Raw genomic sequence first — 27187 nt, 5'->3', positions numbered from 1 at the left:
ACAATATTATGTAAAGCTCAAACAAAATGTGGATGTTTGAATTATACAGCAGCAGTGTGATTATTTGGACTTAACTGCTTTTCCTCATAGAAATATATTGTCTGATTCAGACCGAATGTTTTCTGCTGATTGGTCTGTAGGAGGAACAGAAAGAGCTGGACGAGATCACAGCCAAGAGGCAGAAGAAAGGAAGGAACGAGGAAGAGGCTCCGGCGGCGGAGAAGACCATTCTCCATGGTAACTAACACTCATCTCCGCCATTACTACTTACATAACTGAGCTGATCAGCACTCACTCAAATAAAAAGAGAATGAGATGTCGACCATTATGTAGTAAGTTCTCAATGTCTTACTGTTTATCTACTGTGTCTCCAGTCAAAGATGCGTACGACTACCAGGGGAGGTCATACCTCCACGTACCCCAAGACGTGGGCATCAACCTGCGTACTGCAGACATCCCAGACAAGTGTTACCTGCCCAAGAAACAGATCCACGTCTGGTCTGGACACACCAAGGTAGGGTGTGTGTGTTAGCTAGGGTGGCATACTGTGTACTTTGAAATACACTCATCGGGTTATTTACAGAGACGGGAAATGTGAGCGAGCGAGAAAGAAAGTGCTTGTGCAGCAGAAGTAGTGTTGTGGAGATGTGATCAGGCCTTTGGTTCTGCCTGTATGCAGAGAGGGGGCCGGATCACTCGGGTCTAAAATGAGCAGGGCTTCCATCTCACTTACACAGGAGCCAGTTGCAGACTGAAAAGCAAGAGGGATGAATACAAATGCAGCATGCTAGTGGGTTTGTGGATGGAGGGATAGAGGATGGATGAGAGGAGAGACGAACGGGTAGATGGTTAATAGCGAGTTTAGACACATTGTCTGGAAACGCCATTGTGATTTCAGTAAAATATCCTGCATGGCAGATGCAGTGAGCAACATGTCTTGGCACAAATCAGTGTGCAGCAAGGCATGCTTGCCTGTTTTATGTCTCTAGCCTTAGAATTCAAGAAGGATTTCATCTCTTTCTACTGCGCTGCTAGCCATAGGGCAGGCGATTGGGCCCTACGCAAACTGCATCGGTACACGGTCCGTTCCAAAAAAGTAACCGCACAAATGCATGTTGAAAACAATGCTGCGTTTGTGTAAAGTGTGGAGTGTCCTTTAGTCTAATCTCACACACACGTACACACACTGAACTGTCTATGATTAGGGGGACAGTGTTGTCCCAAGACAAGTTGTTAGTGGGTATTATCATACACGCAAACACACAGGGTTGGGGCACCCTGAAGTTTGGGTTCACTATCTAAGATGTGCCAAATAAATTATCTCCAGCTCAGGGCTCCAGCTATGCATTTGGTTTGCTAAGTGGATGGCTTGCAACATCAAGCTTCTTGGTTACAGCAGAGACAATCAATCCCCTCCTGGATCAAGATCCCTGCTCCCTAAATGTGTTTTGTGTGTAAATCATTATTCCATTTTTTTTTGCTTTTTGAAAGAAAAGGCGCCTCTTGTGTGCACTTCCAGTAATACCCTATACCCCAATATGAGAAGAAATGTTATGACAATCTTGAGACCGCCCAAACCTACTTTTCAGAGGTTGAGTGAGGGAACACTCATCGGTCACTCAGTTGCATCCAAAGATATTGGCATCCTTGCACTTTTCCAGAGTAATTACCTATTTCCTATAAAAAATAATTTGAAATTGTGACACCTCTGGTCTCCACAACTTATTGGCTTTTCAACATTGCACAAGCAATTACATTTTGTACACTTAAGTTTACAAATTTAGTTTAGAAAATAAAGACAAATGTAATGAACAGAATTATTGGTACCCCGGAGCTAGTACTTGATTGCAAGGACTTTGACCAAGATGACTGCGGACAAACACTTCTTCTAGCCATCAATCAGCTTGCTGCACCTTTCTACTAGCAGTTTGGCCCACTCTTCAGCAGCAATTCTGAGAGGTGCCCTCCACCAACTGAAGTGTTGAGATCTCACCTCGCATTATTCAACCTCCAAAATTAGATTGTCCTGTGTTCTTTTCAACAGTAGGGATGCAACGGTACAGTGGGCCCACAGTTCGGTATGTATCACGGTTTGTGGGCTACGGTAACGGTACAGTTTTGCTATCTTTATTTAAGAAAAAAACATAGAAACACATCACCTTTAAACAATGAATAGGGCAGCAAATCTTTGGCTATGAATACTCCCACTGTTTTTGTTATTTCTTTGTGTTTTTCTGAATTTGTCGCAAATTGCTGTTGGAAGGCAGCAGTGAGAGATTGTTGTTTTCGCTAAGGAGTGGAATCTCCTTGCTCCACCTGCAAGGGATACGGCCGGGTGACGGCGACGTAAATGACACATCATGTTAGTGTTTCCACTCGAGTAGCCTAGGGTGGCAAAAGCAATGCTTGCAGACTGTACTTTGTTTACGGTCTTACCCTCGTCGTCGTATAGAACTCTGAATCCAAAATGTTCCCCCACAGCGGATTTGAAAGACTGCAGCAGTGCCTCTTCAAATTTGCTTCTCTCTGTCTCGCTAGTGCTCGCCATTGTCACGTCGGGGCTGGGAGAATATTTGTTTTTAGGTTCCCCTCGCTTCACGGGGCCCCTTTTTAGGGAGGTTTCCTACTGAGATGTCATTACAAATCGTCCATTGGTTGTTTAAGGGGGGGTGGGGTTGAGGTCACTTCAGTTGCTACATTTTGAGACATTGCTGTGGAGTAAAGTTTGTCAGCCCTCAGGAGCCCCCTAACGGCCCCAAGCAGTTGCCTGCCTTGCCTGTTCATAAGCTGCACGTCTGTGGATCTGAATGTACAACGTGCGTGTAGTCTGCAGCGTAATCGACACGTTTTGGAAATTATAGGAAAATGACAGGCATATCATAATTCCGCGGGTTCACGTGTGTATTGAACCATTTGGGCCGTACCGAACGGTTCGACAACATATTGTGTACCGTTGCATCCCTAGTAAACACAGCACTGATCTGTATTGCTAAAGAGCTCTAGTTTTGTGTCATTGGTCCACAGAACATTTCCACTAGGATTTAGGCTTATTTTGGTGGGTTTTTGAGAATTTCAATCAGTCATTCTTGTCTCCTTCTGCAGTGGTATCTTCTTATGTTTACCAACGACCAGATGACGCATTCAAAGAAAATAACCCCATCCCCCATTGGGAGTGAAATGTTCAACCCAGTGTCCAAAAACGGTCTCTTTGTTGAAGGTTGTGGCCAGGGAATAGTTTGGATCTGAATCCCATCCATAACCTATGGCGAGAGCTGAAAACAGCAGCCAGCAAGCTCAACAGTTTGGTCTACACACTCACCTTTGTCTCACCTTTCCACAAACAGGTACATGTCAGTGGTTTTGCTCTAGGACACTCACAGGCCTCACAAGACTTGTCTGGTGGTCCCCCGGGACAAGTTGAATTGTTTTATGGAAGTACTGTAAATGTAGAGACAGTTTAGTGCCAAAAATAAGAGGTTAAATGCATGTATAACGTTTTTTTTTTAAATACAACATTTTTCCTGATCTTTCTTAGATCTCTCAGATATAGAACAGAGACTTCTGAACAAACTTACTTTAAAAATGTTGGGGTACAATCTGTTGCTCCATGTAGTGAATCAATTATTCAATGTGTTTGCTTGGCCTACTAGCAGTAAGCCAAAATATTTTTGGTTAAAATGATGTTATAATACACTGCTCAAAAAAATAAAGGAAACACTAAAATAACACATCCTAGATCTGAATGAATTAAATATTCTTATTAAATACTTGTTTCTTTACATAGTTGAATGTGCTGACAACAAAATCACACAAATTATCAATGGAAATCAAATTTATCAACCCATGGAGGTCTGGATTTGGAGTCACACTCAAAATTAAAGTGGAAAACCACACTATAGGCTGATCCAACTTTGATGTAATGTCCTTAAAACAAGTCAAAATGAGCCTCAGTAGTTTGTGTGGCCTCCACGTGCCTGTATGACCTCCCTACAACGCCTGGGTGTGCTCCTGATGAGGTGGCGGATGGTCTCCTGAGGGATCTCCTCCCAGACCTGGACTAAAGCATCCGCCAACTCCTGGACTGTCTGTGGTGCAACGTGGCGTTGGTGGATGGAGCGAGACATGATGTTCCAGATGTGCTCAATTGGATTCAGGTCTGGGGAACGGGCGGGGCAGTCCATAGCATCAATGCCTTCCTCTTGCAGGAACTGCTGACACACTCCAGCCACATGACGTCTAGCATTGTCTTGCATTAGGAGGAACCCAGGGCCAACCGCACCAGCGGCGAGCACATGGAGGGCTGTGCGGCCCACCAAAGAAATGCCACCCCACACCATGACTGACCCACCGCCAAACCGGTCATGCTGGAGGATGTTGCAGGCAGCAGAACGTTCTCCACGGCATCTCCAGAGTCTGTCACGTGCTCAGTGTGAACCTGCTTTCACCTGTGAAGAGCACAGGGCAGGGCGCCAGTGGCGAATTTGCCAATCTTGGTGTTCTCTGGCAAATGCCAAACGTCCTGCACGGTGTTGGGCTGTAAGCACAACCCCCACCTGTGGACGTCGGGCCCTCATACCACCCTCATGGAGTCTGTTTCTGACCGTTTGAGCAGACACATGCACATCTGTGGCCTGCTGGAGGTCATTTTGCAGGGCTCTGGCAGTCTCCTCCTGCTCCTCCTTGCACAAAGGCGGAGGTAGCGGTCCTGCTGCTGGGTTGTGGGCCTCCTCCTCGTCTCCTGATGTACTGGCCTGTCTCCTGGTAGCGCCTCCATGCTCTGGACACTACGCTGACAGACACAGCAAACCTTCTTGCCACAGCTCGCATTGATGTGCCATCCTGGATGAGTTGCACTACCTGAGCCACTTGTGTGGGTTGTAGACTCCGTCTCATGCTACCACTAGAGTGAAAGCACCGCCAGCATTCAGAAGTGACCAAAACATCAGCCAGGAAGCATAGGAACTGAGAAGTGGTCTGTGGTCACCACCTGCAGAACCACTCCTTTATTGGGGGTGTCTTGCTAATTGCCTATAATTTCCACCTGTTGTCTATTCCATTTGCACAACAGCATGTGAAATGTATTGTCAATCAGTGTTGCTTCCTAAGTGGGCAGTTTGATTTCACAGAAGTGTGATTGACTTGGAGTTACATTGTGTTGTTTAAGTGTTCCCTTTATTTTTTTTGAGCAGTGTATATTTTGTTATACTTCAAGGGGTCTTAGAATTCTAAATGAAATAGTAAAATTATCCTTAAATGGATTTTTTTTAGCTTAGTTGAACCCCCACCTACCTGGTTTAGACAGGGCTTATAACTCTTATGGGTGATTAACAACTCAGTCAGATCTTCAATTTTTCCTGTCCTCATCTCCTCTTTCCTGGCCAGATTTATATATATATATATATATATATATATATATATTTTTTTTTTAATGATGTCTCTCTAAGGCAAACCAACGTGTTTTTGGAGAAGGAGCATCTTCTCTTCCCCTCTGTTCTCTCACTCTTCCATCTGTCCCGTTCTCTCTCTCATGGCTTAGATGAGTCATTCTGTCCTGTGGATTTAGATGTAAAGATGGCTCTGTTCTGTCAAAAGGTCTCTGGGCCCCTGAGTCCTTGCTGTTTGTGTGTCTGGTAGAACCAGGAGCCTACTGGTTTTAATGCTTTTACTGTCTCGGATGAGCCCTTTGCTGATTTCTTATGAGACCCTCAGTGGTTGCCAGTGGGACTGGTGCATCAGACACTGACCCATGGTGGTCGAATCTAGTCAAAGGATCACACAGTGCTTTTAAAAATATGTTCTTTTCTCATCCCTCTCCTCAGTTGTGGGAGGTGTATAACGAGAGGAGGTGCATACGGACATTTATCGGTAAGTGGACTATCTCTGTTTACTGTTTCACACTCTCTGTTATACGTGTGTTTTGCTACACGGATTACAATTCCCCTTGGGTTAAGATAATAAGACTGTAGCTCAAACCACTAACTAGCCTAAGTGTGTTGTCACCTCTAAGGGTATACAAAACCAAATGCAATTCTTAGTCAATCAAGCACATCACTTCAACATACAATCTATCCACCAGTACAAGTTAGTTGGATTCCAATCAAGCACACTCCTCTCCCTTGGCAGATCCCATTAGTGTTTCTAATTCAATGCGGCGCGAACTTGATTCGAACATCGGGGGAATAATGGATGTAAGAGTGTGTCAGAGCGGCGCACTGGGCCACGGTCAAGGAGAGTGACATCTCATTACCCTGTTTCCCACTATTCCAGAACTCTGTTGCGGCGGACCGTTAATTCAGCATTAATACATTCATGGAATGTGAGCTGACACTGTTGGGGGGGGGGGAGGTGTGTAAGATGTGGAGTAGATTCAAGAGGGAGCGCTAAGTGAACATTAATGGAACATAAGCTTTCCGCTGAGTGTTGAGGATAGGTTTAGAGTAGACCGAGGCACGGAGCTAAGAATTGCATGCAGGTCACTCCCCATCCCTCCCTCCCGTGGACAGGCTGGGCTGTCAGAGTAGATTGTTTTCCTTCGGCTGTGGTTCTGCCTGTCGGCTCCCTCAAACACCATGTATAATTCAACAGCCCTGGGTAGATAGGGGGAGGGGTGTATAGAGGGCAAGAAATGGAGAGATAAAGAGTGCGTGTGTTTCAGGAATGGAGCTTCAGAGAGCGCAGTGGGCTTATTTCAGAGTAGCACGCGAGCTAACTAAAGTGCTAACGTCTGTGTAATGGTGACAATGTCTAGCTTGGGTGTGTGTGTTTTGCCCTACCTTACAACACATCTGAAGCCAAGTCTGTACAGTGCCTGTGGGGTTAGGAGTCTGTGCTCTTACAGTAATGAGAGGCCTGGTTAGAGCGTGGACAGACGGCTAGCCTCGACGGGAACCTGTTATTGCCGTTGTAGGCTTTCTTAACAAGAGGGGCGCCTGAGGGGGGAGAGAGAGAGACCAGCGGGACCAGACGTTACTTAACCTGACTCTATAGATACGCACACACATACAGTTGAAGTCTGAAGTTTACATACACTTAGGTTGGAGTCATTAAAACTCGTTTTTCAACCACCACAAATTTTTTGTTAATCTATCGGTTAGGACATCTACTTTGTGCATGACACAAGTAATTTTTCCAACAATTGTTTGCAAATCGATTATTTCACTTGTAATTCACTGTATCACAATTCCAGTAGGTCAGAAGTTGCATACACTAAGTTGACTGTGCCTTTTAAACAGCTTGGAAAATTTCAGAAAATTATGTCATGGCTTTAGAAGCATCTGATAGGCTAATTGACATAATTTGAGTCAATTGGAAGTGTACCTGTGGATGTATTTCAAGGCCTACCTTCAAACTCAGTGCCTCTTTGGTTGACATCATGGGAAAATCAAAATAAATCAGCCAAGACCTCAGAAAACATTGTTGATCTCCACAAGTCTGGATCATCCTTGGGAGCAATTTCCAAACGCCTGAAGGTACCACGTTCATCTGTACAAACAATAGTACGCAAGTATAAACACCATGGTGCAAAAGTGCAAATCAATCCCAGAACAACAGCAAAGGACCTTGTGAAAATGCTGGAGGAATCAGTTACAAAAGTATCTATATCCACAGTAAAACGAGTCCTATATCGACATAACCTGAAAGGCCGCTCAGCAAGGAAGAAGCCACTGCTCCAAAACCGCCATTAAAAAAAAGCCAGACTACGGTTTGCAACTGCACATTGGGACAAAGATTGTACTTTTTGGAGAAATGTCCTCTGGTTTGATGAAACAAAAATGGAACTGTTTGGCCATAATGACCATTGTTATTTTTGGAGGAAAAGGTTATGCTTGCAAGACGAAGAACACCATCCCAACCATGAAGCACGGGGGTGGAAGCATCATGTTGTGGGGGTGCTTTGCTGCATGAGGGACTGGTGCAGGAAGGGGCCAAAATTCACCCAACTTATTGTGGGAAGCTTGTGGAAGGCTACCCAAAATGTTAGCTCAAGTTAAACAATTTAAAGGCAATGCTACCAAATACTAATTCAGTGTATGTAAACTTCTAACCCACTGGGAATGTGATGAAATAAATAAAAGCTGAAATAAATCATTCTCTCTACTATTATTCTGACATTTCACATTCTTAAAATAAAGTGGTGATCCTTACTGACCTAAGACAGGGAAAGACAAGGTGTATGTAAACTTCTGACTTCAACTCTAAACAGATGGGAGGGAGAGTGTGAGAAGGAGGGATAGACTTAGGAAGGAGTGGAGACCAGGGGGATGAGTTAAGGGAAAGTGGGGTATTGTAGAGCGCTTCTCACTCCATGTCCCCTTTATGCTTAAGCTTGTTCCGGCGCCGACAGAGATGGCCGCCTCATTCCTAGGAAACTATGCAGTTTTTTGTTTTTTTACGTGTTATTTCTTACATTAGTACCCCAGGTCATCTTAGGTTTCATTACATACAGTCGAGAAGAACTACTGAATATAAGATCAGCGTCAACTCACCATCAGTACGACCAAGAATATGTTTTTCGCGACGCGGATCCTGTGTTCTGCCTTACAAACAGGACAACGGAGTGGATTCCATGCAGCGACCCAAAAAAACAACTCCGAAAAAGAGGGAAACGAGGCGGTCTTCTGGTCAGACTCCGGAGACGGGCACACCGTGCACCACTCCCTAGCATTCTTCTTGCCAATGTCCAGTCTCTTGACAACAAGGTTGATGAAATGCGAGCAAGGGTAGCATTCCAGAGGGACATCAGAGACTGTAACGTTCTTTGCTTCACGGAAACGTGGCTCACTGGAGAGACGCTATCCGAGGCGGTGCAGCCAACGGGTTTCTCCACGCATCGCGCAGACAGAAACAAACATCTTTCTGGTAAGAAGAGGGGCGGGGGCGTATGCCTTATGACTAACGTGACATGGTGGGATGAAAGAAACATACAGGAACTCAAATCCTTCTGTTCACCTGATTTAGAATTCCTCACAATCAAATGTAGACCGCATTATCTACCAAGAGAATTCTCTTCGATTATAATCACAGCCGTATATATCCCCCCCAAGCAGACACATCGATGGCTCTGAATGAACTTTATTTGACTCTTTGCAAACTGGAAACCATTTTTCCGGAGGCTGCATTCATTGTAGCTGGGGATTTTAAACCTCTTAAAGTTATTGGTTCCCATTTGGGACTCTACCCTCCCACGTTCAGCTGGAACGGTGGCGCATGGAACGCAAAAAATATTCTTAGAAATATTTAACCTCCACACATTAACAAGTCCAATAGCTCAAATGAAAGATAAACACCTTGTTCATCTAGCCAGCAAGTCAGATTTCTAAAATGTTTTACGGTGAAAACATAGCACATATATATGTCAAACCACCACCAGACACAGCTCATTTGAATAGCCAAAACATGCAATCAACAAACGCAGGATTAAAAAATAAATAATTCACTAACCTTTTGAAAATCTTCATCAGATGACAGTAATAGGACATGTTACACAGTACATTTTTTTTTTTCAATAATATGCCATTTATATCCATAAATGTCCATTTACATTGAGTTCATGTTCAGAAATTACTCAAAAATGTCCGCAGGAAATCTAGGTAGCGCGGCAAGATAACGTAAATAGACATCATAAACTTTGACTAAATATACATGTTCTACATATAGTTAGAAAGATACACTGCTTCTTTATGCAACCGCTCTGTTACATTTATTTTTAACGTTACAGAAATCGCACACTATTCAATATTCTGAGACGGCGCTCAGATAAAAGCTACATTTCTCCGTAATGTTGGAGTCAACAGAAACACAGATTTCAGCATAAATATTCCCTTACCTTCGATGGTCTTCGTTCAGAATGTTCTGGAAGGCTTCATACTTACCCAATACATCGTTTGGTTTCAAGTCTTGCGTCTTTGTATTAGCTACTGCTAATAACATCAGCTGAAATGCACCCAAAATGTCCTCTGGTCCGGAAAAGTTGCGCATCAAAACTTCAAAATTACATATTATATGTCGACTAAACAGGTCAAACTAAGTGCAGAAGCAAGCTTTATGATGTTTTAAACACACAAAACAAATTTCAATTCAACCGGTCATCGTCTGGTCCTTTTTCTGAGTACTGGAACAAAGGAATGGCTGTGACCAATTCGCGCCCTAACGCACAGGTTTTTTCTCGCGGCACTTACTCAAATCACTCCCATAGGGCCAATTCTCGCGGGATTTGAACGATTAAAAGCTCTACTGAATGAGGACATCTAGCGGAAGACATAGAAAGTCTCCCCAGAATCATAACTGGTTGGGAAGGGTGGGGGCGATGACGTCAAAGTTGCTCCAACTTTCATGACCACAAAAACTAGTTTGGAAGAATGCCTGCCCTGTGAGTTCTGCTATACTTACAGACATAATTCCAACGGTTTTAGAAGCTTTAGAGTGTTTTCTATCCAATAATAATTATTATATGCATATATTAGCAATTTTTGACAGATTTTTTTTTCAGTTTACTAGGGGTACCCAATTCCTCCAAAGGGGGCATAAGTCTGCCATATCCTTAACAGGTTTTAACAAGGCTAATCTGAAAACAAGACTCCCTAAATTTTATCAGCATATCGATTGCGCAACCAGGGGTGGAAAGACCTTGGATCATTGTTACTCTAACTTCCGCGACGCATATAAGGCCCTGCCCGCCCCCCTTTCGGAAAAGCTGACCACGACTCCATTTTGTTGATCCCTGCCTACAGACAGAAACTAAAACAAGAGGCTCCCACGCTGAGGTCTGTCCAACGCTGGTCCGACCAAGCTGACTCCACACTCCAAGACCACCACGTGGACTGGGACATGTTTCGTATTGCGTCAGACAACAACATTGACGAATACGCTGATTCGGTGTGCGAGTTCATTAGAACGTGCGTTGAAGATGTCGTTCCCATAGCAACGATTAAAACATTCCCTAACCAGAAACCGTGGATTGATGGCAGCATTCGCGTGAAACTGAAAGCGCAAACCACTGCTTTTAATCAGGGCAAGGTGTCTGGTAACATGACCGAATACAAACAGTGCAGCTATTCCCTCTGCAAGGCTATCAAACAAGCTAAGCGTCAGTACAGAGACAAAGTAGAATCTCAATTCAACGGCTCAGACACGAGGCATGTGGCAGGGTCTACAGTCAATCACGGACTACAGGAAGAAATCCAGCCCAGTCACGGACCAGGATGTCCTGCTCCCAGGCAGACTAAATAACTTTTTTGCCCGCTTTGAGGACAATACAGTGCCACTGACACGGCCTGCAACGAAAACATGCAGTCTCTCCTTCACTGCAGCCGAGGTGAGTAAGACATTTAAACGTGTTAACCCTCGCAAGGCTGCAGGCCCAGACGGCATCCCCAGCCGCGCCCTCAGAGCATGCGCAGACCAGCTGGCCGGTGTGTTTACGGACATATTCAATCAATCCCTATACCAGTCTGCTGTTCCCACATGCTTCAAGAGGGCCACCATTGTTTCTGTTCCCAAGAAAGCTAAGGTAACTGAGCTAAACGATTACTGCCCCGTAGCACTCACTTCCGTCATCATGAAGTGCTTTGAGAGACTAGTCAAGGACCATATCACCTCCACCCTACCTGACACTCTAGACCCACTCCAATTTGCTTACCGCCCAAATAGGTCCACAGACGATGCAATCTCAACCACACTGCACACCGCCCTAACCCATCTGGACAAGAGGAATACCTATGTGAGAATGCTGTTCATTGACTACTCGGCATTCAACACCATAGTACCCTCCAAGCTCGTCATCAAGCTCGAGACCCTGGGTCTCGACCCCGCCCTGTGCAACTGGGTACTAGACTTCCTGACGGGCCGCCCCCAGGTGGTGAGGGTAGGCAACAACATCTCCTCCCCGCTGATCCTCAACACTGGGGCCCCACAAGGGTGCGTTCTGAGCCCTCTCCTGTACTCCCTGTTCACCCACGACTGCGTGGCCACGCACGCCTCCAACTCAATCATCAAGTTTGCGGACGACACAGTGGTAGGCTTGATTACCAACAACGACGAGACGGCCTACAGGGAGGAGGTGAGGGCCCTCGGAGTGTGGTGTCAGGAAAATAACCTCACACTCAACGTCAACAAAACTAAGGAGATGATTGTGGACTTCAGGAAACAGCAGAGGGAACACCCCCCTATCCACATCGATGGAACAGTAGTGGAGAGGGTAGCAAGTTTTAAGTTCCTCGGCATACACATCACAGACAAACTGAATTGGTCCACTCACACAGACAGCATTGTGAAGAAGGCGCAGCGGCGCCTCTTCAACCTCAGGAGGCTGAATAAATTTGGCTTGTCACCAAAAGCACTCACAAACTTCTACAGATGCACAATCGAGAGCATCCTGGCGGGCTGTATCACCGCCTGGTACGGCAACTGCTCCGCCCTCAACCGTAAGGCTCTCCAGAGGGTAGTGAGGTCTGCACAACGCATCACCGGGGGCAAACTACCTGCCCTCCAGGACACCTACACCACCCGATGTCACAGGAAGGCCATAAAGATCATCAAGGACATCAACCACCCGAGCCACTGCCTGTTCACCCCGCTATCATCCAGAAGGCGAGGTCAGTACAGGTGCATCAAAGCTGGGACCGAGAGACTGAAAAACAGCTTCTATCTCAAGGCCATCAGACTGTTAAACAGCCACCACTAACATTGAGTGGCTGCTGCCAACACACTGACACTGACTCAACTCCAGCCACTTTATTAATGGGAATTGATGGGACATGATGTAAATATATCACTAGCCACTTTAAACAATGCTACCTTATATAATGTTACTTACCCTACATTATTCATCTCATATGCATACGTATATACTGTACTCTATATCATCGACTGTATCCTTATGTAATACATGTATCACTAGCCACTTTAACTATGCCACTTTGTTTACATACTCATCTCATATGTATATACTGTACTCGATACCATCTACTGTATCTTGCCTATGCTGCTCTGTACCATCACTGATTCATATATCCTTATGTACATATTCTTTATCCCCTTACACTGTGTACAAGACAGTAGTTTTGGAATTGTTAGTTAGATTACTTGTTGGTTATTACTGCATTGTCGGAACTAGAAGCACAAGCATTTCGCTACACTCGCATTAACATCTGCTAACCATGTGTATGTGACAAATAAAATTTGATTTGATTTGTTTTTCTTCCTTGATGCGCCCTCCCCCTCTCCCCACCCACCTCTTCTCTCTGACCATCAGTTCCACTTTGGCTTTCAATCTCTTTCTTACCCTTTTTTTCTCTGTCTGTGAGTACATATTCCACCGATGAATGTGATTTGAAAGGCAGTCTGATCAGGGTCTTTGACAGAATAACAGTGTCTGTGTCTCTCCCCCCAGGCCACAGTAAAGCAGTGCGGGATATCTGCTTTAACAACACTGGGTCTCAGTACTTGAGTGCAGCCTACGACCGCTACCTCAAACTCTGGGACACCGAGACAGGTCGGTTCAGTCGTGGTGACCATGATAGAATTGCCACAAATGTTCCACCATATCTGGGGACTCATTGAACAGAACAGTCGTGCCAATGATAGAAAATGCACAAATAAGAGCTTTCACAAATTACTTGACATTCAGAGAAGCATGTCAGTTCTGTTTAGCACAATTCTATGAGAATGTTCCATAATGTTGTGGCCAGCATGGTTGAACAATCAGATAGAAGTATGTTGTGTAGATCTGTGTACTACCATTGGGACCAGGGAGAGTCTCTGCTCTCCCAGTTGAGGGCAGTAGAGAGACTCATCTGACACTTGTTGTTCTGTAGAAACACTGACTTGTCATAGCGCCTTGTGTACGAGTCAACAAGCTGTATGGTTAGGGGACATTTTAATTTACATTCAGTCAACTTGTGTTGATTAATTGAAAATGCCACATTATTAATGAGAATTCATCAACTGTATTGAGCATGTTGGTTTTGACAAATCTGGTTGAATTGCCATAATGCCACCGGGAAGTTATGGCTGGGTGTTTCTGCTTTATAATGATGACAATGTGTGTTGCAGACAATCTGTGTGGGTTCCTGTCGCGGAGTAAACTGTCCTTCCACAGGCCAGTGTATCTCCCGCTTCACCAACAGAAAGGTTCCATACTGCGTCAAGTTCAACCCAGACGAAGACAAGCAGAATCTGTTTGTGGCTGGCATGTCTGATAAGAAGATTGTTCAGGTACTGTCATGACACACATGCTACCTAGAGGCTGGTGGCAATACGAGAGAGAGAGCGAGCGAGAGATCTGTGAAAGACAACAACCTACTAGGCAGAGTCCCCTCGCTGGAAAAGCAATTCACTCTTTAAACAGACAATCTCTCTCCCTCTCTATTTTTGAATCATTTTGTCACCTTATTAAACTGTAATATTGGTGTGTTGGTCTATGACAGGAGTGTTGTGTAATTTATCGTTCACATTACCGGTGTGCGTTTAACCTGTTTCAATATCTATTAATTGATCTCTTCTCTCTATCCTGTGCATCCTCCCACAGTGGGATGTGAGGACAGGAGAGGTGGTTCAGGAGTATGACCGTCACCTGGGAGCGGTCAACACCATCACATTTGTGGATGAGAACCGCCGTTTCATCAGCACATCTGACGACAAGTCCCTCCGCGTGTGGGAGTGGTAAGTGACGAACAAGAGACTGCCGAGCTTGTCTGCACTGACCCTACCGTAGCTTTTTAGCTTGTGTGTATTGGCTGACGGCCTGAATCAGCGCCGTTAGTTATGAGATGGAGATGATTCAACAACATTGTTGATGAGTAGCATCACTCTTGGTATTATGCTTCATTTGCATAATGTAGCTTGCTGGTACATTGGAGCCAACAGCTTGTCCTGCCAGTGTTCTAGATGCCTCTCTGCAAACTGAACTCATTGCCAAAGAGTGTTTCACAAGTAATAAAGTGTAAATGAGAGTGGAGGAGGAATGTGTGTGGTTGAATTGGGTTAGGGTGCTGCTATGGGTGGCAGGTCATGGGAAGTTCATTACTGTTGAAGTCCTCGAAGTCCCCTCTTCTAGTGACGTGCCTAGCTTGTAATGTCAGGGTCTTACATAACTGCTCTTGTTCTGCTCTCATGTTTACTTATTTGCTCATGACGTGTTTAGATTTTTATCAAAAACAAATACTAAAAGGGTTTACACCAGCGGTGTCAAACTAATTTTGTCCCGGGTCGGTATTCGGTCTTCAACGATGTCCAAAGGGCCGTACTTAAAATGTGTTATTTCCATGCCGTCCAATTTAAAATAAATAACAATAGTCCTCTGTCCATTTTTTTTATTTTTTGTTGATGCTCCCTGAGTGTAGTGATTATTAGTGAGCGGGACAGTCAAGAAACTGTATGAATGTAGGGCCGTTGACTGCGCAGCACAGGCGGTTGGTGGCATCTTAATTAGGGCTCGTGGTAATGACGAGCGGAATTTGTGGAATGGTATCTCCATATGTTTTGATGCCATACCATTTTAAACGTCCCCGCCGTTCTCCCCTCCTCAGCCTCCTGTGGTTCACAGTGATAATTACCAAGCTAGACAGTCAATGTATGAATATATGTCCATTATTATTTCTACACATTTTCCATTTGGTTTTAGTCATTTTAAAGTATATATAGTTCCCCTTTTTTATTTTTTTTAAACCAACCATGGGCCAGATTGGACCCCCTCGCGAGCCAGATCCAGCCCGCAGGCCATATGTTTGACACCTTGTTTTAGACATTCATGTTCTGTCTTTCCACTCAACTGCCAATCACAAAGCTCGCCGAGAACGACTTGCAAATTAGCTTGGTTCCCATGGTGATAAACAATTGCTGGTGTGATTACCGCTAAGATGATAAATATTTAAGACCCGGTGACGAAGGATGGTCATTTCACAACGATTCTTAGAGGGAACACAGATTCCACTAAATACCTATTTTTCAATCAGTTGTGAATCTTTCTGCAATATCCGATTGGCGTGTGTGTTTAAGCTGTAGGATTGACTGGTAGGAAGAGGGTGCCAGGTGTGGGTTTAGTAGTGGAGTCTGTGGAGGGAGTAGGTTTGGTTGGTGAGAAGGGAGTGATATGCACTCTTGGACAGCCCAATTCTGATCTTTTTCCACTAATTGGTCTTTTGACCAACCAGGTCAGCTCTTTTGACAATAATTGGGCAAAAGATCAGTTGGGCTGCCTGTGTAAACGCAGCCTATGTGCGCGAAGGGCTTGAGTGCACATCCACCGTTAGGGTCTCTGCTGTAGTTTTGACAGTTGATTGGAGACATTGTACTTGCACTTGTTATCTTTCACAATAGAATGTGCTTGTTAGGGTAGAGTGTGAAACATGCACAGTCTTTTGGCTTTGCAATCCACTCAAATCTCACACTCAGGATCCTCTCAGGGGCTTTGGGAGTGTAGTGGGGGTGCGAGAGAGGTTTGTTATGGTGGAGAGAAGAACCTGTGCCAACGAAAGGCTTTACTGCCCCCACTCTGTCTCCCTTGGATACCACCTGGCTGGCTCTGGACTCCCCAGCTCAGCTGAATTAGGCAGAAATAAACATGGAGTCACATCACTGACATGGTGGTAAGTTGTGTGAATTTGGGAAATATGGGGATTTGGAATGAGACAGGAATGAGTCCTTGTTCACACACAGGCATATCACAAACTCTACCACCCCCTTGGCTCCTTTTGTGGACAACACACCCACAGAGTGAAGAGCTCTCTCGGGGCTGGCTGTCAGTAGTTGAGGTATATTTGTTGCAGATGTAGAGATGGGCTGGGGACGATTTAGAATCAATACAGTGTACCTCACTATGCCAGCAAGGGGTATCAAGTCCTTATTATAAACACATCATTTACACACACACAGAGAGAGTTACTGCCAACTTTCCCCCGGTGGCTACAGACTCTGCACCCCCTATGGATCAATTACATTAGACACTGTAGAGGGTAAGATATAAACCAGGGGCCCTTTTGATCCAAGTGTCACAGGAGTGCTGATTTTAGGATATGTTTTGTCTTGTAAATCACAATGAATTCGATTACATGGACAAGGGGACCTGATCATAGATCAGCAGTCCTACTCTGAGTGAAGCTGTTAATGTGGATTAGGACTGCCTGGGGAAAGTTAGGGTCTTCAGGAACACAACTTCACCTGACGGTTTATGAGCTTTATTAACAAAACAAACTGGGAGGAAATAGCGGCAGTCCACTACAAACTCTGGTGGTGTTATTCCTATCCTTGTTCTTTTTCTCTCCTAGCTCTATCCGTCTCTTTCCCAGCAACGCAGACACATTGAGAGCAGGGTTATTTTTGGAGCTCTGAGAGGAGATTTCACGTGTTTCGCTTGTGTTCAGAGACTTAGTTTGGCCTGACTTCTCTGCTGTTGACGTCAGCCAGCACTCCGCTCAGGGGGCCATTTTGGGTTGCGTGTGTGTCTGCACATGCTCTACATTTTGTCTTGTTTAATCCTACGACCGACTCCATGTACATGTTATGTTGATAAGGTGTTGTATTCAGGATCATAGACAGTTATTTTTCTGTAGTTCCCCCTGGTTTGAAAATGCCTGTCCCTTTCCTTCTGTTCCAGGTTTGTTGGGTGGAGATAGGCCTAGCTGGTGTTTTATAGAATAGAACTGTGCAGCACTGCTACTCTAAACCACAACCACTTGTTGTCTGAGAGAGAGGGGGGACGGAGGGATGGAAGAGGGAGCGAGACAGATGGCCTCAGTCCATATAGACAGCCTCCCACTGAGTGAGCAGTCTCAAGCCCGACCAAATCCAACCTATTTTTCCCCCTTCCCTTTATTGAAGTTGCCAAAGAGTCTGTCATTGAAATCAGACCCTAGTCACTGTTGCTTCCTAGGGTCGGGCTTTCAAGACTACTGAGTGAGGGGAGAAGAGGATCAAGTCAACACGCACACACGATGTTAGTCACAGTCATAGACAATCTGCAGGCTGCCACAGGGGTTGGTTTCTGTCACGCAGGCAGCCAGGTGGGACAGGACCAGCTAGTTGGTTGATGCTGGGCAGACCCAAGAACAACATACCTCCATTTGACTATAAAATTCTGAGAGTGGAGGGTTGAGAAAGGGAGAGCACGAGGACAGAGAGGGAAAGTGTAGATTTAATTGGATGCTAACGTTTAAGCAAACTTTTATTTTAGTTGTTTTTATTTTATTTATTTAACTAGGCAATTCAGTTAACCTCTGGGATAGGCAAGACGCTTGCGTCCCTCTTGGCCAATAGCCAGGGAAAATGCAGAGCGCCAAATCAAACTTTCATTAAATCACACATGTAAGATACCAAATTAAAGCTACACTCGTTGTGAATCCAGCCAACATGTCAGATTTCAAAAGGCTTTTAAGCGAAAGCGTAAAATGCTATTATCTGATGATAGCACAACAGTAAACAAAGAGAGAGTAGCATATTTCAACCCTGCAGGCGTGACACAAAACGCAGAAATAATAATAATAATAATAATTGTTGGTACGCCAATATGTCCCATAAACATCACAAATGGTCCCTTTGTTCGATTAATTCCGTCGATATATATCCAAAATGTCAATTTATTTGGCGCGTTTGATCCAGAAAAACACAGCTTCCAACTTGCGCAACGTCACTACAAAATATCTCAAAAGTTACCTGTAAACTTTGCCAAAACATTTCAAACTACTTTTGTCATACAACTTGAGGTATTTTTAAACGTTAATAATCGATCAAATTGAAGACGGGATGATCTGTGTTCAATACAGGAAGAAAACCAACTGACGCTACTTTTTCAGTCATGTGCCTCTCAAAAAGTCCACTTCGAGTGAGACTCATTCAAGATGGCCGTACTTCTTCATTACACAAAGGAATAACCTCAACCAATTTCTAAAGACTGGTGACATCCAGTGAAAGCGGTAGGAACTGCAAACAAGTCCCTTAGAAATCTGGTTTCCCAATGAAAATTGTAATGCCAGCACTGTATGGATCCTAGCTGTACTGTCAGTGTTATAATTTGGATGTCTGCTAGAATCATGTCCTGCTTAGAAACAGCTCAAGCTGCATTGCATGACTTTGTGAATGTTTTCAACCTGAGAGCATTGCCGCTAGTTGTCAATACTTATGCCAGTAATGTCATGGTTGACCTTTGGACCGTACTTGACTGTACTCTTAACTGATTTGTGACCGTGCTATGTTTTACAGGGACATTCCCGTGGACTTTAAGTACATCGCAGAACCCAGTATGCACTCAATAATGCCTGCTGTAACACTCTCACCCAATGGTGAGTGGAGACAAACACACACACACACACACACACAGACAGAGAGAGATCGGTGTACATATTCTGGCACTTGGCTTTTTATTTGTTCCCCCCTTCCTACCCCTCTCCCCCATGCTCTCGTCCCCCATATCTTTCTCTGAGCTGTTCATATTTGTCCTGACATGGATTGTTTCTCTTTAGTCTAAATAATGGATGAACTCTCACTGGGAGAGCATACCACTTCACTCTGTCCCCCACAGCTCCACTCCTAAATGGCAGCCAGTCAGCAGCCCTAGCTGGGACTGCGTATGGAGCCTTTCTTCCTCTTATCGTTGTTATTTTCTCTCCACTTTAACAATAGAGAGCTGAGGTCGGAGCAGTCGGGCGAAATTGGCCCAGTTATTTTCATCCGTTTCTCATCCACATTTTGGGATAATGGCATCCTTTTTATGTGGGTTTGGTAGTGAAGGGCTCAGAAAGGCAGGACACGCACGCAGTGGAACTCACACACACACACTAGTAATTTCCATCATGTTTCTTTTCAAGAAGCGCAGTGATTCTTGAAATGCTTTGGCACGGCTGCCCAACCAGCATTGCTGTTACTGAGTCCCCGTGTCTGAGAAGGAGAGAGACGGGAGGGTTGCTAGCATACAAGGTGTGTCCCAAATAGTGACCTATTCACTATGTAGTGCACTATTTTTGAACAGGGACCAAAGTAGTGCACTACATAGGGAATTGGATGTCATTTGGGATGTAACGCAAGCCGGCATTCGGTCATCAAAAGTCTTCATATTTTCCAAAGGGAAGGCTCATCTTTCTCAAGTGGTTAGGGAGAAGAGCTGCCAGTGCAGTCTTTTGTGGTGGTCCACTCATACAGACCATAAAAACTAGCATTTTCTTGAGCTCAACCAACCTGCCTTGTTCGACTCGCTCAGTCTGCCTAGGAAAGATTTGTACGATTTTATTTCTACAGTTGTATCCCATTCCAAACAAAACTGAGCTCAAATGCATGAGCTGCTTTTCATACTCTGAAAAAGATTGAACAGAAATATGTTGTTTTGAAATGCCTTGGCCCAGGCCCATTGGAGAAGTCCTGACCTGGACTCAACTCCTAACATCAGCAAGCTCAAACTAAAACTGCACGCTGAATAACTCTAAATCAAACCGTTTTTCTAAATGATATTGTATTTTCTCCCCTCGTAGGTAAGTGGCTGGCCTGCCAGTCCATGGACAACCAAATCCTGATCTTTGGAGCCCAGAACCGTTTCCGTCTGAACAAGAAGAAGATCTTCAAGGGCCACATGGTGGCTGGCTATGCCTGTCAGGTGGACTTCTCCCCAGACATGAGGTAAGACACGCAGAGTCTCATTCATTAGAGCACACCAGTGCAAACAGTAGCAAAACGTTCTGCAACGAAACAAAAGTTTCTTATTGGACAAATTCGGGTAGTCCCTCCCTTTTTCCCTAGAATATGAACCAGGGCTTCAGGGTTCTGATGTTCACTGACATCGCCCCCTAAATCAAAATGTTTTTGGTCACATACACATGGTTAGCAGATGTTATTGCGATGGTAGCAAAATATTTCTGCTTCTAGATCTGACAGTGCAGCAGTATCTAACAGGCAATATCTGACAATTCCACAACAAAACCTAATACACATAATCTAGTAAAGAACATAAGTATAAAATATATGGATGAGCAGTGACAGATGCAATAGATAGTGAAGTATACATATGAGATGAGTAATGTGCGATATGTAACCATTCTTAAAGTGGCGTTATTAAAGTGACCAGTGTTCCATTTAATAAAGTGGCCAATGATATCAAGTCTGTAGGTAGACAGCCACCTCTCTGTGCTAGTGGTAGCTGTTTAACAATCTGATAGCCTTGAGAGAGAGAAGCTGTTTTTCAATCTCTGTCCCTGCTTTGATGCACCTGTACTGACCTCGCCTTCTGGATGATAGCGGGGTGAACAGGCAGGGGCTTGGGTGGTTATTGTCCTTGATGATTTTTTTTTGCCTTCCTGTGACATCGGGTGGTGTAAGTGTCCTGGAGGGCAGTTAGTTTGCCCCTGGTGATGCGTTGGGAAGACTCACCACCCTCCGGAGAGCCTTGCGGTTGTGGGCGGTGCAGTTGCCGTACCAGGCGGTGATACAGCCCAACCGGATGCTCTCAATGGTGCACATGTAAAAGTTAACGAGGGTTTATGTTGGCAGGCCACATTTTTTTCAGCCTCCTGAGGTTGAAGAGGCGCTGTTGCGCCTTCTTCACCACACTGTGCGGGGACCATTTCAGATTGTCAGTGATATGAACACAGAGTAACTTAACTTTTGAACTTCTCCACTGCTGCTGTTGCGCTGATAAGGGGCTGCTCCCTTTGCTGTTTCCTGAAGTCCACGATCATCTCTTTTTTGTTTTGCTGACATTGAGTGGGAGTGTGTTTTCCTGACACCACACTTCGAGGGCCCTCACCTCCTCCCTGTAGGCTGTCTTGTTGTTGTTGGTAATCAAGCCTACCACTGTTGTGTCGTCTGCAGCCTTGATGATTGAGAGAGAGGCGTGTGTGGCCACACAGTCATGGGTGAACATGGAGTACAGGAGGGGGCTGAGAATGCACCCTTGTGGGCCCCAGTATTGAGGATCAGTGGAGTGGAGATGTTGTTTCCTACCTTCACCACCTGCAAGTGGCCCGTCAGGAAGTCCAGGATGATGAGTTGAGGGTACTATGGTGTTGAATGCTGAGCTGTAGTCATTGAACAGCATTCTTACATACAGTTCAAGTTGGAAGTTTACATACACCTTAGCCAAATACATTTTTCACAATTTCTGACATTTAATCCTATTAAATATTCCCGGTCAGTTAGGATCACCACTTTATTTTAAGAATGTGAAATGTCAGAATAATAGTAGAGAATTATTTATTTCAGATTTTCTTTCATCACACATTCTGAGTGGGTCAGAAGTTTACATACACTCAATTAGTATTTGGTAGCATTGCCTTTAAATTGTTTAACTTGGGTCAAACCTTTCAGGTACAAGCTTCCCACAATAAGTTGGGTGAATTTTGGCCCATTCCTCCTGACAGAGAGCTGGTGTAACTGAGTCAGGTTTGTAGGCCTTGCTCGCACATGCTTTTTCAGTTTTGCCCACACATTTCTATAGGATTCAGGTCAGGGTTTTGTGATGGCCACTCCAATACCTTGACTTTGTTGTCCTTAAGCAACTTTGCCACAACTTTGGAAGTATGCTTGGGGTCATTGTCCATTTGGAAGACCCATTTGTGACCAGGCTTTAACTTCCTGACTGATGTATTGAGATGTTGCTTCAGTATATCCACATAATTTTTACTCCTTCATGAGGCCATCTAGTTTGTGAAGTGCACCAGTCCCTCCTGCAGCAAAGCACCCCCACATGATGCTGCCACCCCCGTGCTTCACAGTTGTGATGGTGTTCTTCGGCTTGCAAGCCTCCCCCTTTTCCTCCAAACATAACGATGGTCATTATGGCCAAACGGTTCTATTTTTTGTTTCATCAGACCAAAGAATATTTCTCAATTGTATGATCTTTGTCCCCATGTGCAGTTGCAAACCGTAGTCTGGCTTTTTTATCGCGGTTTTGGAGCAGTGGCTTCTTCCTAGCTGAGCTGCCTTTCAGGTTATGTCAATATAGGACTCATTTTACTATGGATATAGATACTTTTGTACCCGTTTGCTCCAGCATCTTCACAAGGTCCTTTGCTGTTGTTCTGTGATTGATTTGCACCTTTCGCACCAAAGTATGTTCATCTCTAGGAGACAGAATGTGTCTCCTTCCTGAGCGGTATGATGGCTGCGTGGTCCCATGTTTATAGTTACTAACTATTGTTTGTACAGATGAACGTGGTACCTTCAGGCGTTTGGAAATTGCTCCCAATGATGAACCAGACTTGTGGAGGTCTACCATGTTTTTTTCTGAGGTCTTTTGATTTTCCCATGATGTCAAGCAAAGAGGCACTGAGTTTGAAGTTAGGCCTTGAAATACATCCACAGGTACACCTCCATTTGACTCAAATGATGTCAATTAGCCTATCAGAAGCTTTTAAAGCCATGACATCATTTTCTGGAATTTTCCAAGCTGTTTAAAGGCACAGTCAACTTAGTGTATGTAAACTTCTGACCCACTGGAATTGTGATACAGTGAATTTTAAGTGAAATAATCTGTCTGTATACAATAGTTAGAAAACTTACTTGTATCATGCACAAAGGAGATGTCCTAACCGACTTGCCAAAACTATAGTTTGTTCATCTCTGTGATAGGCGGGACGCAAATGCCAGGGAAAATGCAGAGTGCCAAATCAAATCAAACTTTCATTAAATCACACATGTAAGATACCAAATTAAAGCTACACTCGTTGTGAATCCAGCCATCATGTCAGATTTCAAAAAGGCTTTTCGGCGAAAGCATAAAAAGCTATTATCTGATGATAGCACAACAGTAAACAAAGCGAGAGGAGTAGCATATTTCAACCCTGCAGGCACCAAACAAAACGCAGAAATAAAATATAAATCATGCCTTACCTTTGACGAGCTTCTTTTGTTGGCACTCCAATATGTCCCACAAACATCACAAATGGTCCTTTTGTTCGATTAATTCCGTCGATATATATCCAAATGTCCATTTATTTGGCGCGTTTGATCCTGAAAAAAACAGCTTCCAATTTGCGCAACGTCACTACAAAATATCTCAAAAGTTACCTGTAAACTTTGCCAAAACATTTCAAACTACTTTTGTCATACAACTTGAGGTATTTTTAAACGTTAATAATCGATCAAATTGTAGACGGGACAATCTGTGTTCAATACAGGAAAGAACAAACTCACGCTACTTTTCCAGTCATGCGCCTTCTCAAAAAGTACACTTCAAATGACACAAATTCAAGATGGCCGTACTTCTTCATTACACAAAGGAATAACCTCAACCAATTTCCAAAGACTGGTGACATCCAGTGGAAGCGGTAGGAACTGCAAACAAGTGCCTTATAAATCTGGTTTCCCAATGAAACTCATTGAATATTTTATTTTTTTTATTTCACCTTTATTTAACCAGGTAGGCTAGTTGAGAACAAGTTCTAATTTGCAACTGCGACCTGGCCAAGATAAAGCATAGCAGTGTGAACAGACAACACAGAGTTACACATGGAGTTAACAATTAACTAGTCAATAACACAGTAGAAAAAAAGAGAGTCTATATACATTGTGTGCAAAAGGCATGAGGAGGTAGGCGAATAATTACAATTTTGCAGATTAACACTGGAGTGATAAATGATCAGATGGTCATGTACAGGTAGAGATATTGGTGTGCAAAAGAGCAGAAAAGTGAATAAATAAAAACAGTATGGGGTTGGGGTAGGTAAAAATGGGTGGGCTATTTACCGATAGACTATGTACAGCTGCAGCGATCGGTTAGCTGCTCAGATAGCAGATGTTTGAAGTTGGTGAGGGAGATAAAAGTCTCCAACTTCAGCGATTTTTGCAATTCGTTCCAGTCACAGGCAGCAGAGAACTGGAACGAAAGGCGGCCAAATTAGGTGTTGGCTTTAGGGATGATCAGTGAGATACACCTGCTGGAGCGCGTGCTACGGGTGGGTGTTGCCATCGTGACCAGTGAACTGAGATAAGGCGGAGCTTTACCTAGCATGGACTTGTAGATGACCTGGAGCCAGTGGGTCTGGCGACGAATATGTAGCGAGGGCCAGCCGACTAGAGCATACAGGTCGCAGTGGTGGGTGGTATAAGGTGCTTTAGTGACAAAACGGATGGCACTGTGATAAACTGCATCCAGTTTGCTGAGTAGAGTGTTGGAAGCAATTTTGTAGATGACATCACCGTCGAGGATCGGTAGGATAGTCAGTTTTACTAGGGTAAGTTTGGCGGCGTGAGTGAAGGAGGCTTTGTTGCGGAATAGAAAGCCGACTCTAGATTTGATTTTCCATTGGAGATGTTTGATATGAGTCTGGAAGGAGAGTTTACAGTCTAGCCAGACACCTAGGTACTTATATATGTCCACATATTCAAGGTCTGTATAGACTGACCTAAAATTAAAAAAAATCTGAATGGTTAGTCCTTGGGGTTTTGCCTGCTACATAAGTTCTGTTATGCTCACAGACATGATTCAAACAGTTTTAGAAACTTCAGAGTGTTTTCTATCCAAATCTACTAATAATATGCTTATCTTATATTCTTGGCGTAAGTAGCAGGAAGTTGAAATTGGGCACGCTATTTATCCAAAAGTGAAAATGCTGCCCCCTATCCCAAAGAGGTTATTAACAAGAAATTTGTGGATCGTTTGAAAAACAAGTTTTAATGACTCCAACCTAAGTGTATGTAAACTTCCGACTTCAACTGTAGGTATTCCTCTTGTCCAGATGGAATAGGGCAGTGTGATGGTGATTGCATCGTCTGTGGATCTATTGGGGCAGTAAGCAAATTGGAGTGGGTCTAGAGTGTGACAGACAGGGTGGAGGTGATATGATCCTTGACTAGTCTCTCAAAGTACTTCATGATAACAGAATTGAGTGCTACTGGGAGATTAGTCATTTGGTTCAGTTACTTTTGCTTTCTTGGGAACTTGGAACAATGGTGGCCATATTGAAGCATGTGGGGACAGCAGACTGGGATAGGGAGAGATTGAATATGTCCGTAAACACTCTAGCCAGCTGGTCCGAGCATAATCTGAGGACGCGGCTAGGGATGCCGTCTGGGCCGGCAGCCTTGTGAGGGTTTTACTCCCGTCAGCCACGGAGGAGGAGAGCCCACGGTCTTTGTTAACGGCCCGCATTGGTGGCACTGTATTGTCCTCAAAGTGCGCAAAGAAGTTGTTTAATTTGTGGGAGAAAGATGTCAATATCCGCGACTGGGCTAGTTTTCTTTTTGTATTCCGTGATTGTCTGTAGACCCTGCCACATATGTCTTGTGTCTGAGCCGTTGAATTGCGACTGAATTGCTTGTTTGATTGCCTTACGAATGAAATAACTGCAATGTTTGTATTCGGTCGCCTTGCCATGGTTAAATGTGGTGGTACGTGCTTTCAGTTCTGCAAGAATGCTGCCACCACCAATCCATGGTTTCTGGTTAGGGAAGGTTTTAATAGTCAGTGGGTACAAAATCTCCTATACACTTCCTTAGAAACTCGCTCACCGACTCAGCATATATGACAATGTTATTATCTGAGGCTACCTGGAACATATCACAGTCTACGTGATCGAAGCAATCTTGAAGCGTGGAATCCGATTGGTCAGAACAGTGTTGGATAGACCTAAGCACGGCGCTTCCTGTTTTTAGTTTCTGCCTGTAGGAGGGGAACAACAAAATGGAGTCCTAGTCTGATTTGCCAAAAGGAGGGCAGGGGAGGGCCATGTATGCATCGCTGAAGTTAGAGTAGTAATTGACACGCTCGTGTACAGAAATCAATATGCTCTATAGAATGTAGGTAGCCTTGTTCTCAAATTAGCTTTGGTAAAATCCCCAGCTACAATAAATGCAGCCTCAGGATATATGGTTTCCAGTTTGCATGAAGTCCAGTGAAGTTCCTTGATGGTCATCTTGGTATCCGCTTGCAGGGGGATATACACGGCTGTGACGATAACCGTGGCGATTTCTCTTGGGGGAGAATGCGGTCGGCATTTTATTGTGAGGAATTCTAGGTCAGGTGAACAAAATGACTTGAGTTCCTGTATGTTGTTACAATTACGCGTTAGTCGTTAATCATGAAACATACACCCCCGCCCTTCTTACCGGAGAGATGTTTATTCCTATCGGCGCAATACACTGAAAATCCCATTGGCTGTATGGACTCCCCAGCTAACCATGTTTCTGTGAAACAGAGTATGTTACAATCCCAGGTATGTCTTTTGGAAAGCAACTCTTGCCCAGATTTTGTCGTCTATGTTAACTAAGG

At 44.3% G+C, this 27187-nt stretch overlaps 1 pseudogene; it reads left to right on the top strand.

The window, feature by feature from the left end:
- LOC139415450 (pre-mRNA-processing factor 17-like) overlaps positions 1-27187 on the top strand; it is a 35017-nt pseudogene that overhangs the window by 2253 nt on the left and 5577 nt on the right.

Source organism: Oncorhynchus clarkii, chromosome 8, assembly GCF_045791955.1.
Source record: "Oncorhynchus clarkii lewisi isolate Uvic-CL-2024 chromosome 8, UVic_Ocla_1.0, whole genome shotgun sequence".
In the NCBI taxonomy this organism is placed as follows: domain Eukaryota; kingdom Metazoa; phylum Chordata; class Actinopteri; order Salmoniformes; family Salmonidae; genus Oncorhynchus; species Oncorhynchus clarkii.
The sequence above is the reverse complement of the archived record's forward strand: the minus strand, read 5'-3'. Positions and strand labels throughout refer to the sequence as shown.